At 39.9% G+C, this 10782-nt stretch overlaps 1 long non-coding RNA gene across 1 annotated transcript in view; it reads right to left on the bottom strand.

Annotated features, from left to right (window-relative positions):
* Positions 1–413: 413 nt before the first annotated feature.
* The window catches only part of LOC130683263 (uncharacterized), a 68219-nt gene continuing 57850 nt past the window's right edge, over positions 414–10782 (bottom strand). Inside the window, exons 3-4 of the long non-coding RNA XR_008996834.1 lie at positions 1960–2229; positions 414–686 (exon numbers count right to left, since the gene is read on the bottom strand). This is a non-coding gene — a long non-coding RNA (uncharacterized LOC130683263). The remainder of the gene's footprint in view (positions 687–1959; positions 2230–10782) is intronic.

Raw genomic sequence — 10782 nt, 5'->3', positions numbered from 1 at the left:
TGGGACCACGCCAAGCCACCCCCACTCCCGAGGCCAGGCCGCCCCCATAGCACTGGATTGAAAGTACGTGAAATGCCTGCTTCCCACCAGGCAGTTCTGCTTTGAAAATGCTTTGCAATCTTTCCCAGAACCAGCTCACTCCACAGTTTATCAATGTGTTCCTCACAGCCCCTGAGGAAATGAAACATTTTACAATCGCCCACAAGAGAAGGACACCTAATTCATACTCAACCCCTGTCCATTTTAGGAGACCGAGGTGTCACACCAGAGCACACAAGAGGGGTTTTTGTTTTTCTGTGTAAAGAAATAACAACCACTGCTGATGACTGAATAAGGTGAAAAACCGAGATAGTAATGACTACAGATTTTCAGATCAACTAAAATGTAGCTAGTGGCAAAAACCTTGATGGGAAACCATTCTTTATTTTGTGACCAAGGGACCTGGTTGGGTCTGAATGTCATAGAATGACTGCTTCAAGGAGGAAAAGGTATGAGCTCACCCCTCCACCCACAGAGCGCCCACAAGACGAGGCTGCTGGCCACACCCAGGACAGAGGCTGCAGATCCCCCCTTAGGGCCCCTCTTCGTTAGCCGGAAATGGCTCTCCTTCCAGCACCGCCACACTGGGCTGTCATGGACTCTGTCTTCGGTGCAGAATGAACTGTGCAGTCACTGGCTGTGGTTTTCTTAAGGAAAAGTCAAAAGAATTATTAACTCTGACACTACTTACAGAATTACACTGCAAATCATCAGCTAGTTCCCACTCAGATTAAATCTGAGATACAGGAAATTAGCCAGCCTGCCCCGCTCCTGCCACCCCATTACTTATCTATAAGCCTATTTCCTTTCATTCTTCTCCCAATTCTCTCTCATTCTTGTTTCCCCTTCCTGATCTTTGCCTTCCTCACCTCCTTCCCTGTCTTGCTTGCTGTTCTTTAGTTCTATACCCAAAGGAATTAAAATGAACAAACAAGTTTTAAAACCTCCTGAGCTGGAAATAGAGAATAGACAAAGAATTCTCAAGCTGGAAAGGCTATTAAAGATGTAATTCAACTCCTTCCTTTATGGACAAGCACACAGAGGTGCAGGGAGATGAAAGCTAGTAATGGCAGGCTTCTCGGCTCTAGCATTCACACGGGCAGCTCTCTGGACGGTACCGGTACAGGGGCTTACTAACACCAGAGCCCCACTCTGCTCTCTGAGTGCTCCGAGGGCCTGCCCTCCAAAGGACAGCAAGTCTGGGATGTCAGATGTGAAACTGCTCTGTCAACTGGAAAACATTTTAAACATTTTAAAAACTCTCTTGATCATCAGTATATACTGCAATGACTTTAGATCTCCTCGATCCTGAAGTCACATCTAGGCACATGAGACTTGTGTGAAACTTCATTTAATAAGATCTTCTGGTGTGTATCTCCTCACTGGAAGAAGTTAAATCAACATCTCCATAGGATGCACACGTTTTTAAAGTCTCACATTTAGAACAGTGCCAGCACTCTCAGGAGAGCAATAATGAACAGAGGGCGGGGCCCACGTGCTAGGACTCTGTTATTCTTGTTAGCACCTGGAATCACGTGCCGAATGGACATTTTTCTCTGAACAAGAATAAAATTCATCTTTGGAATACTCTGAACATACCCCTTTCTTCTATTTCATTTATTTGTTTGTTTATTTATTCCCTTCATATTTGGCCTAGTCACTTCCTGCCTTTGTCACAAAAATTTTCATCAAGAGATATTCTACCTTCAGTCCAGGAATTTCTAAAATTAAGTTTATGGCTGAAATATTTTCCAAACATACAATTTTATATTATGATACAAATAATGAAAATACTACAGAGAACTCCTCAATCTTTTTCATCTGGTTACCAACCCCAAAGGACACTGTATTTGTTGCCTTTACATCTCTTGAATAAAGGATAAGCTTTGCTATTAAGAAATAAAGTGAAATGATACTAACTTCTCCTCTCTCTCATCTAAGGTCAGCTCAGCAAGGAGGAGTTCTATGCCCTGGCATCCAACTTCAGTTCGGGTCCAGGTGACGCACCAGGAGGAATCAGTGGGGATGGAGAAAGCGCAGTCATTCTTTCCACCTGCCAACTCCACTTGGCATCTTCAGGGCCTCAGCATCCTGGTCATATGTGGACATTATGTGAGCTATAGGGAGTCCACCCAGTACCAGGGTATACAGATTGGCAGGCAGGGGAGTGCCTACAGGCAGAGTCATGACCTAAAGATAAGGGAGGGACATCGTTAATCTCAGCTACTGAATCAGGAGTCAAAGCAGAAAGTTGGGGAAAAAAATGATCCAAATCTCATTCCCTTTGAATTTAAAGGAATTTTAAAAGAGTCTGCCAAGAGCAGAAACTGCCACCAAGGGTGTAGGAGTCAGGCTGTGGTCTGTGACTGGTCTGACAAAGGTGAACTCTTACCCAGATGTCCAATAAAAATACTTAGCAAGTATCATTTCCATAAGGCTTTGTCTACTCGAAACACAAGCCAATTGTTTGGGTCCAATTTATGAAGCAAGGTCTTAGGAAGGTTATGGGGTGAGGAGGCCTGATGACAACTAAATTGCCTTAAATGGAGCTCAAAATACCACCTTAAACATTCTCCTCTCCCAAGAAACACTTAATCATAAATCATATGGCTCAAAACATATTAAAAATGACAAATAGAGCAAGCACTTACATCTTTTTTTCTTTTAATTCACCAATGCATCAAAGATTTCTGAAAGATATTATTCCACACAAAAGAGATGAAGTGTACCAGGAATGCAAGATTCCAGGGATAAAAGAGGAGATTAAAAATCAAATGGTGGACCAGACTTAATGCTGAAAATTATTCTGAAAATAGACCTACTCATTTTAAGACAGGGAGATGAGGACTGTCTGTTCTAAACTTGTAAGGAGTGGTGGATCTCGGAATAATTGGACACATGTTTTTCATCTTAAAAGAACTTAAGAATCCATTTTAATACATTAAAGTTCCTGGGTACTATTTGTCCACAAGTAAGCTTTCTCCTTCCTTTCCCCACCATGCATACTTTAATGGGGTTCTGATTCAGTGGGGGGAGAAACTTTCCCAAACTCATTAATGTTTCCTGAATTGCCATTAGGCTAGCTTTAGAAGAAGTTTTAAAGCATGCAGTAAATGAAACTTCCTGTGCAAGAATCCTTAATATTCTAGGACTTTTGGATAACAAGTTATTTTTTATGTGCCTCTTCCTCTGTGTGTAAAACGTAATTCTCAGCAATAAGAATTATTAAGTGCCTAACACAAGATGCACGTTTGTCTTGACCTGTAAATAGGTCAGAAAGTCGATCAGGCAGAGAAGTACAGTCTGGCAAATCGTAACACACTTCCTCAAAGGGCACTGGTTCCAGGCTCCTAAGGGCTCAGTGTAGATACAAGGAAGAGCAAACTCTCTGGCAACAACTCATTTCTTCTCCCTTCCTGTTGATTACATATACCTAGAAAATTCAACCAAGGCAGTGAATCTCATTTTTTTTTCCACAACTTTTTTCAGTTTACTTGAAAACATCTGTTTTTAATTGCATTTGGATTTGAAAACTAATTTTGGGTGAGATTGGGTTCAGGCTCCAGTCAAGTTGTGACTGAGAGATTATTGCTCATCCACAAATCCCCAAATTCAGCGAGGCCTGAGGCCAAGGATACCACTTTCTGGATGTACACACAAGGCACATGCACTTAAAGATGAAAAAGGGATGGCCTAATTCTCTCAGGGCAAGTTCTTCAAGGCCAATCAATGATTTGGGGTTTTAGGTTACAGCTTTTAGGCTCAGGATTCCATTTTGGAAAAGGTCAGTTGGAGGACAATACTGTCCCATGCATTCCAATAAATGGAGCAAGAGATTAAGCATTCATATGGTCAAATCAAAATAAAAACAGTACTTTTAGTTGTTCATTGAAGAAATCATAAATCTACCCCACTCGCCCAATTTGAAAGAAATTGAAACAATTATGTTGTTGCCTACCCACAATTTCCCCGGCACAGTCTTGCAATGTCATGGAGCTCCTCTCTGTGCTCCTTCTTAGCAGAGGGACGAAAGGAGGCTAACTCAGCAATTCCCCTGCGGATACTCTGGGACCGCCTTTCTGCACTCCCGCACCTGCTGAGGACAGGGGCTCAGGGGCCCGTCCCAGCCTTGTCACTCCCTCACAATGCATTTCTAGGCTCTCTGCCTCCAAGTATCCAATTTTAAGTGAGGCTCTTATTTTTCTGCGTCACAGAAGCATTTTGGGAGTACTCATTAGTGATCTACGGCAAAGTGCTAAAAATTGTAAGGAACTGCTGAAGTGCAAGCGGCTAGTTTGATTTTCTTTAATGACTGAGCCCAAGAAAAGAAAAGTAAAACTCATGCCAAGAATTCTTAAGCAATTATTTGATACACTGTTTGGCAATCCAGAACATGAGTGTTGGGTCCCTCGCTTTGCAATTCACAATGGCAGCTCTCATCGCTGATTAACAATGAGCACTCCTGCATGCTTGCAACTCAGAGTACCAGTGAGTACAAGAACACAGAATAGAGTATTGCCATTTCACTATGCAACGACAGTACATTCTAGTAAGCTAAGACACTGAGAACAGTAAGTGCCCTCCTATGCATTCCCTATACTCAAAGGATGTACTTTTAATCACTATCATTAACTTTCATTAAATTCATTAGCCAATGATTCCAAATATTTTATGTTCCCTAAACTATTAATTCATAAGATTCACATTTATTGACAGAAGGTAGAGCACCCACCAGTTATTCTTTATTAATTCAATGTGCTCTCTGTCTAGATTTCCAGAGGTGACATGTCTCTTTCTCTTAATGTCTGCTGTTGTAATCTAACTAGAATTTAATATCTAAGATGCTTAATCTTGGCTCAAATTTTTTTTATATGATAAATCAAAGATAAGCAAGGAACCCGCCTTTGCATTTGATCCCATGCTAAAGAGCTAATTACCTAGGAGACTTTGGAAAAGAGAATGCTTTCCTTAGAATGACTATCTCAAATACAGTAATGAATTGGCTATACCATTAGCTATTACACTTCTTAGAAGAGACAATATATAAAGTACACGTTTATCCCCCAATGGCATTCTGATAGCAAAAGGTACAAAACATTCCAGAAATAAGACTCCAAAGCTTCCAATAAGCCAAGGCAGATGATACACCAAGTGCTCCTGTGGCACCTGGCAGCTCGTGCCTTTAAAACCACACCAAGTCCATACAGGCAGTTCCTGATCCAGGCCAGTGCAAACAACAAAAGGGAAATTGCTTCAGTAGCTCTTCTTTGGAACTAACAAGAGAAGCAAGCATGATATAAGTTCTTTTTTTTTTTCACTACACAATGTATAGCTTCACAGCTCATCAAAGTTTTAAATTGCATTTCATTAGTATCAGTGACATCTTCTGATTATAAAAATACTATCTACTCATGTGGAAATGTTGGAAGTTGTAGAAACTATGGAGATTAAAAGAATATTACCCATTCTTTCAATACTCAGAGGTAATATTCTGGTTCATTTCTTTCTGTCTTTTTATGCAATAGACATGACTATACATACAGCATATCTATTATTTTATGCTGCTCTTTTCTCCCCTGTTATATATTATGAAGATTTCTTCACATCGTAAAAAATTCTTTGTCAACGTTTTTTAATTACTTCAGAGTATTTCACTGTCTGGGGCCAGACTTGCAGAAAACATTGCAACAAATTTCTGAGTATGTACATCTTTCTTCATTTTTCTGGTAATTTCTTTAGAATAGATATGTAGATGAGGAATTCAAACTGCTAAAATGTCTTCCAGATGGGCTACAGCAGTTTACATGATCTACTCAGCAGCATGAGCATTTTAAAGAATATCCAATAGGAATAGTGCAAATAAACCCTGCCCTTATCAATTTGGTCCCTACAGTTTCTTTATATTTGTTAATCTGATAGACTAAAATAGTCTATTACTTCATTTTGCATTTATTCAATTCCTAGAGAAGTTATTTTTCATGAGTGTGCTATTTCAATTTTTTCAATTATCTGTTTTTGAGTCCTACATAATTTCTCTATTTGGCTGTTTTTTCTTCTTGGTTTATGGAAATTCCTTTTAACATTCTGTTATTCACCATATGTATTTCCTAATGTGTCCTTTATGTTTTGGTTTCATACCTATATTTGATTGTCCAGACAGGTAAAACACTTATAGCTAATTCAACAACTCTTTTCTCTTCCCATTCATTTCCTTCAAGATTTAGAAAGTACTAAGATTTAAATATGTGAAATATCTAATATGTGTGACATTGGTGACAGTCAATGACTTTTTAAGTGCCAGTTAGCACCTATCACTTAGCTCCAATATTGGATTGGGGGTTAGTAAATGCTTACCTACTGTGTAGCTGCCTCTTGGACTCATTTTTAAGGCAATTTTAAGGGAGGGAACATAACAACCTCCCTGAAGAAAGTTCTCCATGGAACTTCTTTATTCAGAACCTGTACTGTTGCTGATTACTGGCTTATCTGGCTTATTTAATCCTATTCATATATGTGTATATGCTACTTTTGCAATACTTCATTTCAAAATACTGACAAAGACATAAGCCTATCTAACCATGTGGGAATTCAAATGCATTAATTAGAGAAAAATACCATTTTACTCCTATTAAGCATTCAGAAATGTAGTTAGAGGTTTCAATTTCCAGGACCTGACTAAATGAGAGAATATTCAATAGGAAACTCAAATAAACCGTGGATGATTAACAAACTCAGGAAGATAAAGAGGTACACATCTCTAAGTTGGGTCTTTTCTAGGTTGCCACAATGAAGTATATCAGCTGCAAAATGCAAGGGAATAGCAACTTTGAAACAACCACAATATCCATGCCAAATGCTTTGTATACTTTATTTTGACTTCGTTATATTGATGTTAATATGCAAGCCTAGCAAACAGATTTAGACTAAAATTCTGGCTGATCTGTATCCTGTAGCCTCAGCTGAAAGGAGTGTAACAAACAATGAGAAAAAACCTGAGCAAGAATCAATTCAACACTGTGACTTCCATGTTGATGGTCCCAAAAGCACTTCTCAGAATGCCAAGGCATCTTCCCAAGGCAGGCAAAGCAGTAAGAAGCACTTTTGATTGATCAGTGCATACAGAGCAAATAATGTACTTACATTTCTATATAGTTGGGGGAATCAAGATCCCAAGTATAATATACAATATATACAGCCACAAATAAAGCCTGACATTTCAATTATGCCAAGAGTATCCTAAAAGCAGTAACAGAAAGAATGATAGCATTAAGGGGTAATCTAAACATACATTAGGATCTGAGCATTTTAAAGGGAACTAGGAGTCGTTAGAGAAAACAGGGATGGAAGTATGTTTTTTCTCTCTGTTCTTGTTATATTGGAGACCAGTGGACATTGAGTATCTCTTTCTAGGGTGTGTAGTCTCCAATCAGATAGCAAAATCATTTATCTACCCACTCAGTTACACTAAGTTGTTTTGAATAATGGCAATATAAAATTTCTTCTCTAAATGACGTCAGTAGTGGTTTATTTTCCTGGTTTCCATCTGGATTTCTGCTTCAGCTCCATGGAACCCCTTCTCTGACCAATATAAAATGATCTGCCTATAGGAGGGGCCAAGTGGGCAGAATCACCAGCAGGATGGGTCTCCTCACATTGGGTCAGGCCTTTCTGCCCACCAGCCTCTGTCCCATAAGGGGAGAAGTGCTCTCTGAATTTTTAATGGATCTGGATCTTATCAGACCCCCGGTCAGTTATGGTATACTAAAGTTTACTACCTGTGGAATCCCAAAGGCTTGATGTTTCTTAGATGTATTTCAGAAAGTTAATAAAAACTATTTCTTAAATGTTTTTACTGGGAGAACATGGAGAGGGTGGGAATTGCTTCCCAGCACACCCTCATTTCTTGTTTGAAATAAAACATTTCCTAGACTAACTTTAGCATATCTATAATATCTTTGTAGAGATTATAAGATTAACAACAATGAATAACTCGGCAAAAAATATTTCTAAAATGACCCCAAAAAAGGATCTAAAAGAAAGAATTTATAGCTCTCAAATGAAGATTACCTTTCTCACTTCTGTTGAAGTCGCATGTCAATTCTTCATCAATAATAGTCTTAGTATTGCCACTGAAAGCACAATGAACACCAGTACTCTGATCACATATACATTCTGCAGGATTCTACTCCCTAGCACTTAAGGACAAACAAGTAAGGCAATGGTGAACAAGTGCCCAAGCGACTGAGCTGACACCAAATTGCACCCTGAAAGAAATTTCTGCAGCTAAAGTGAACTTGTCTGGTATTTAATCTCCAGAGTACTTGCTTTTCTGGAATGGCTCCACAATAAAAGGTGTCTGGGAAAACAAATATTCCCTTTACTTAGAACTCAGGATCACTAAGCACATCTGAGAAGAGGACGTGCACAGGTGGCGCCCAGTGGGCTGTGTTGATTGGCTGGGTCAGTGGTAGGAAAGGACTTGCCCACCTCCACTTTATGAGCTCAATACCTCCAGACTAGTGCTGACCAGCCTTGGGAGGGGACAGCAGCCAAGACAGAAGAACACAGGAGAGATGAAGTGGGAAGATAGTGTAGACCAAGACAGAGATTAAAAGTGGTATTAGTGGAAGCAGTGGCCAGCAAACATTACGAACAGTAACAGGGAGGGTGACCTAGGCCTCTGAGATGAGGAGAGAGGCACCAGAGGACCTGCTCTTGAGAAAGATGAAAAGTGGAGTGGCAGAGAGGAATCCAGGCACCACTGGGACATGTCAAGCAGTGGTCCTGTGACGGGGAAAGAAGAGTCACTGTAGGGAAAATGGAGTCACTATTGCCAGGATGCTCACCTGAGTGCTAATTCATGCCTGTACCTACTGCATACATGCACTGCGGTCTCATGCTTATATAACCACTTGGCCCACTGCACAGGTGCATGCTTATGTATTTGTTGGCAACAGCCACCACTGTCCATGCTGTTGTCCATGCTGCTATAAAAGGATGGCCGCCAGATACCTTTTTGGCAGATGTGATTTCTGTGCTTGACCTGATACTGGGAGAATAAAGCTTGGTACGACTCTCTCCCTAATACTCTGTTATTGTTTTTTGGTCTCCCAAATCCAGTATGAACCTGGGAGCTGAGATTCTGCGCTAGAGTCACTTAACCAACCAATTCTTAACAAACTTCTACACTTCTAGGGTTCCAGAATAGAAAACTGAATAATTCATACTGGTGCTCCAAGATGTTGCAAATTAAGTTATTACAGCCTAAGGACCCCATCTCACATATCTGCATATGACTTGAAGTTAAGTCAGCAGAGGCCATGAAGGTTCATTTGGAAAGCATGCCAAGGAAATAAACAGAAAGCAGCTGGCCAATGAACTGTTAACTATGGAAGAGAATGGCTCGTTCCCTGTGGGCATTGGCCAGCTACGTTCTTACTCCACCAGGTAATAATAAAGCATGAGAGCTTCCAGGAGTAATGATCAAATTAAATACTCTTGTTTGGAGAGCTAGGAAATACTGGAATACAGAGCCTAAGCAAATGTGAAAGACAATACAAAAAACAAAAGCGAACATACAAAAATCTATGTGTAAGTAGAAAACTTGGTCTACCAAGTTCTAGAAACCTCCATCATTCACCATGGGTTGCAGAGTTAAGTCCATGCAGTCTTAACCTCTATATTCTATTTTCAGTTTTTATTTATGTTGCATCTGTATTAGTCTTAGCATCAGGAGATGCCAGACACACAAACATCTGAATGCAAGATTCAGGGTAAATCTTGTTTAACATCAAACTGATGAAGCATTTATTTCAAAACATTTGTTGAGTTCTAACTGCAGAGGTAGGACTCATGGTTTCTTACATAATACAACCACATGTTAAGACAATAGGCTTCAATAAAAAATGACTTTCAAACACGTTTTGTATTCAGGGGATTTGCTTTATCCTTTAACACTCCAAGTTAGAGAGACCATTGAACAAATGTTCCTCTGCAAAACTTAATTTTCTTTGGACCTGCATTGACCCTAAGTTTAACATCATTCCAAATTCAGTCTACTTTGCCCACACAAGGTATTGCAGCTAAGCAAAACTGCACTGGAAACCTCATAAATTGTATGAGCTGCTCAATTTAGGCCTGAGGGAGTAAATTGAAGAAAGCTAGCCTGTCATATTGTTTTAGACTATTTGCCACAGAAATTCAGGATTCGCTCTAGATTATGGTGGTAACCATACACACACATGCACACACCATTATTTTAGTGACCTTTTACCAAGCAGTCCCTTTACTTTAGTTGATACTGTGTGTTATTTGATACACTTAAGTGGGTTTGGTGTTGTCAGGGAGGGGATGTAGGGGAGGACACTGACTGGGTTTTCTCTAAGTACCAAGTGCTTTACTGGGTATGTCCACATATTTTATAATTCATTGCATTCCACCACTGTTCACTGAATGCCTGCTATGTGCTAGCTGCTTGGGACTCAGTGCTGAACAGAAATAGACCCCCTTCTTATGAAGGTCATGATTCACATGACACTATTTAAACTGTGAATCACTCAGATAAATTCCTCACAGCACCTAATGTTGATTTGGAAATCTAGTAACTCTACTTCTTAGCTATGTGACCTGGGCCCAGTTTTTTGATACCTTGGTTTCCTCACCTGTAAAACAGAGTTGCTATGATGAATTAAGTGAGAGCAAAGGGCACATATAAAAGGCCTGGAACAGTGCCTGCTACTCAAC

This window comes from Manis pentadactyla, chromosome 1, assembly GCF_030020395.1.
Source record: "Manis pentadactyla isolate mManPen7 chromosome 1, mManPen7.hap1, whole genome shotgun sequence".
Lineage (NCBI taxonomy): Eukaryota > Metazoa > Chordata > Mammalia > Pholidota > Manidae > Manis > Manis pentadactyla.
This window is presented reverse-complemented; position numbering and strand designations above follow the sequence as displayed.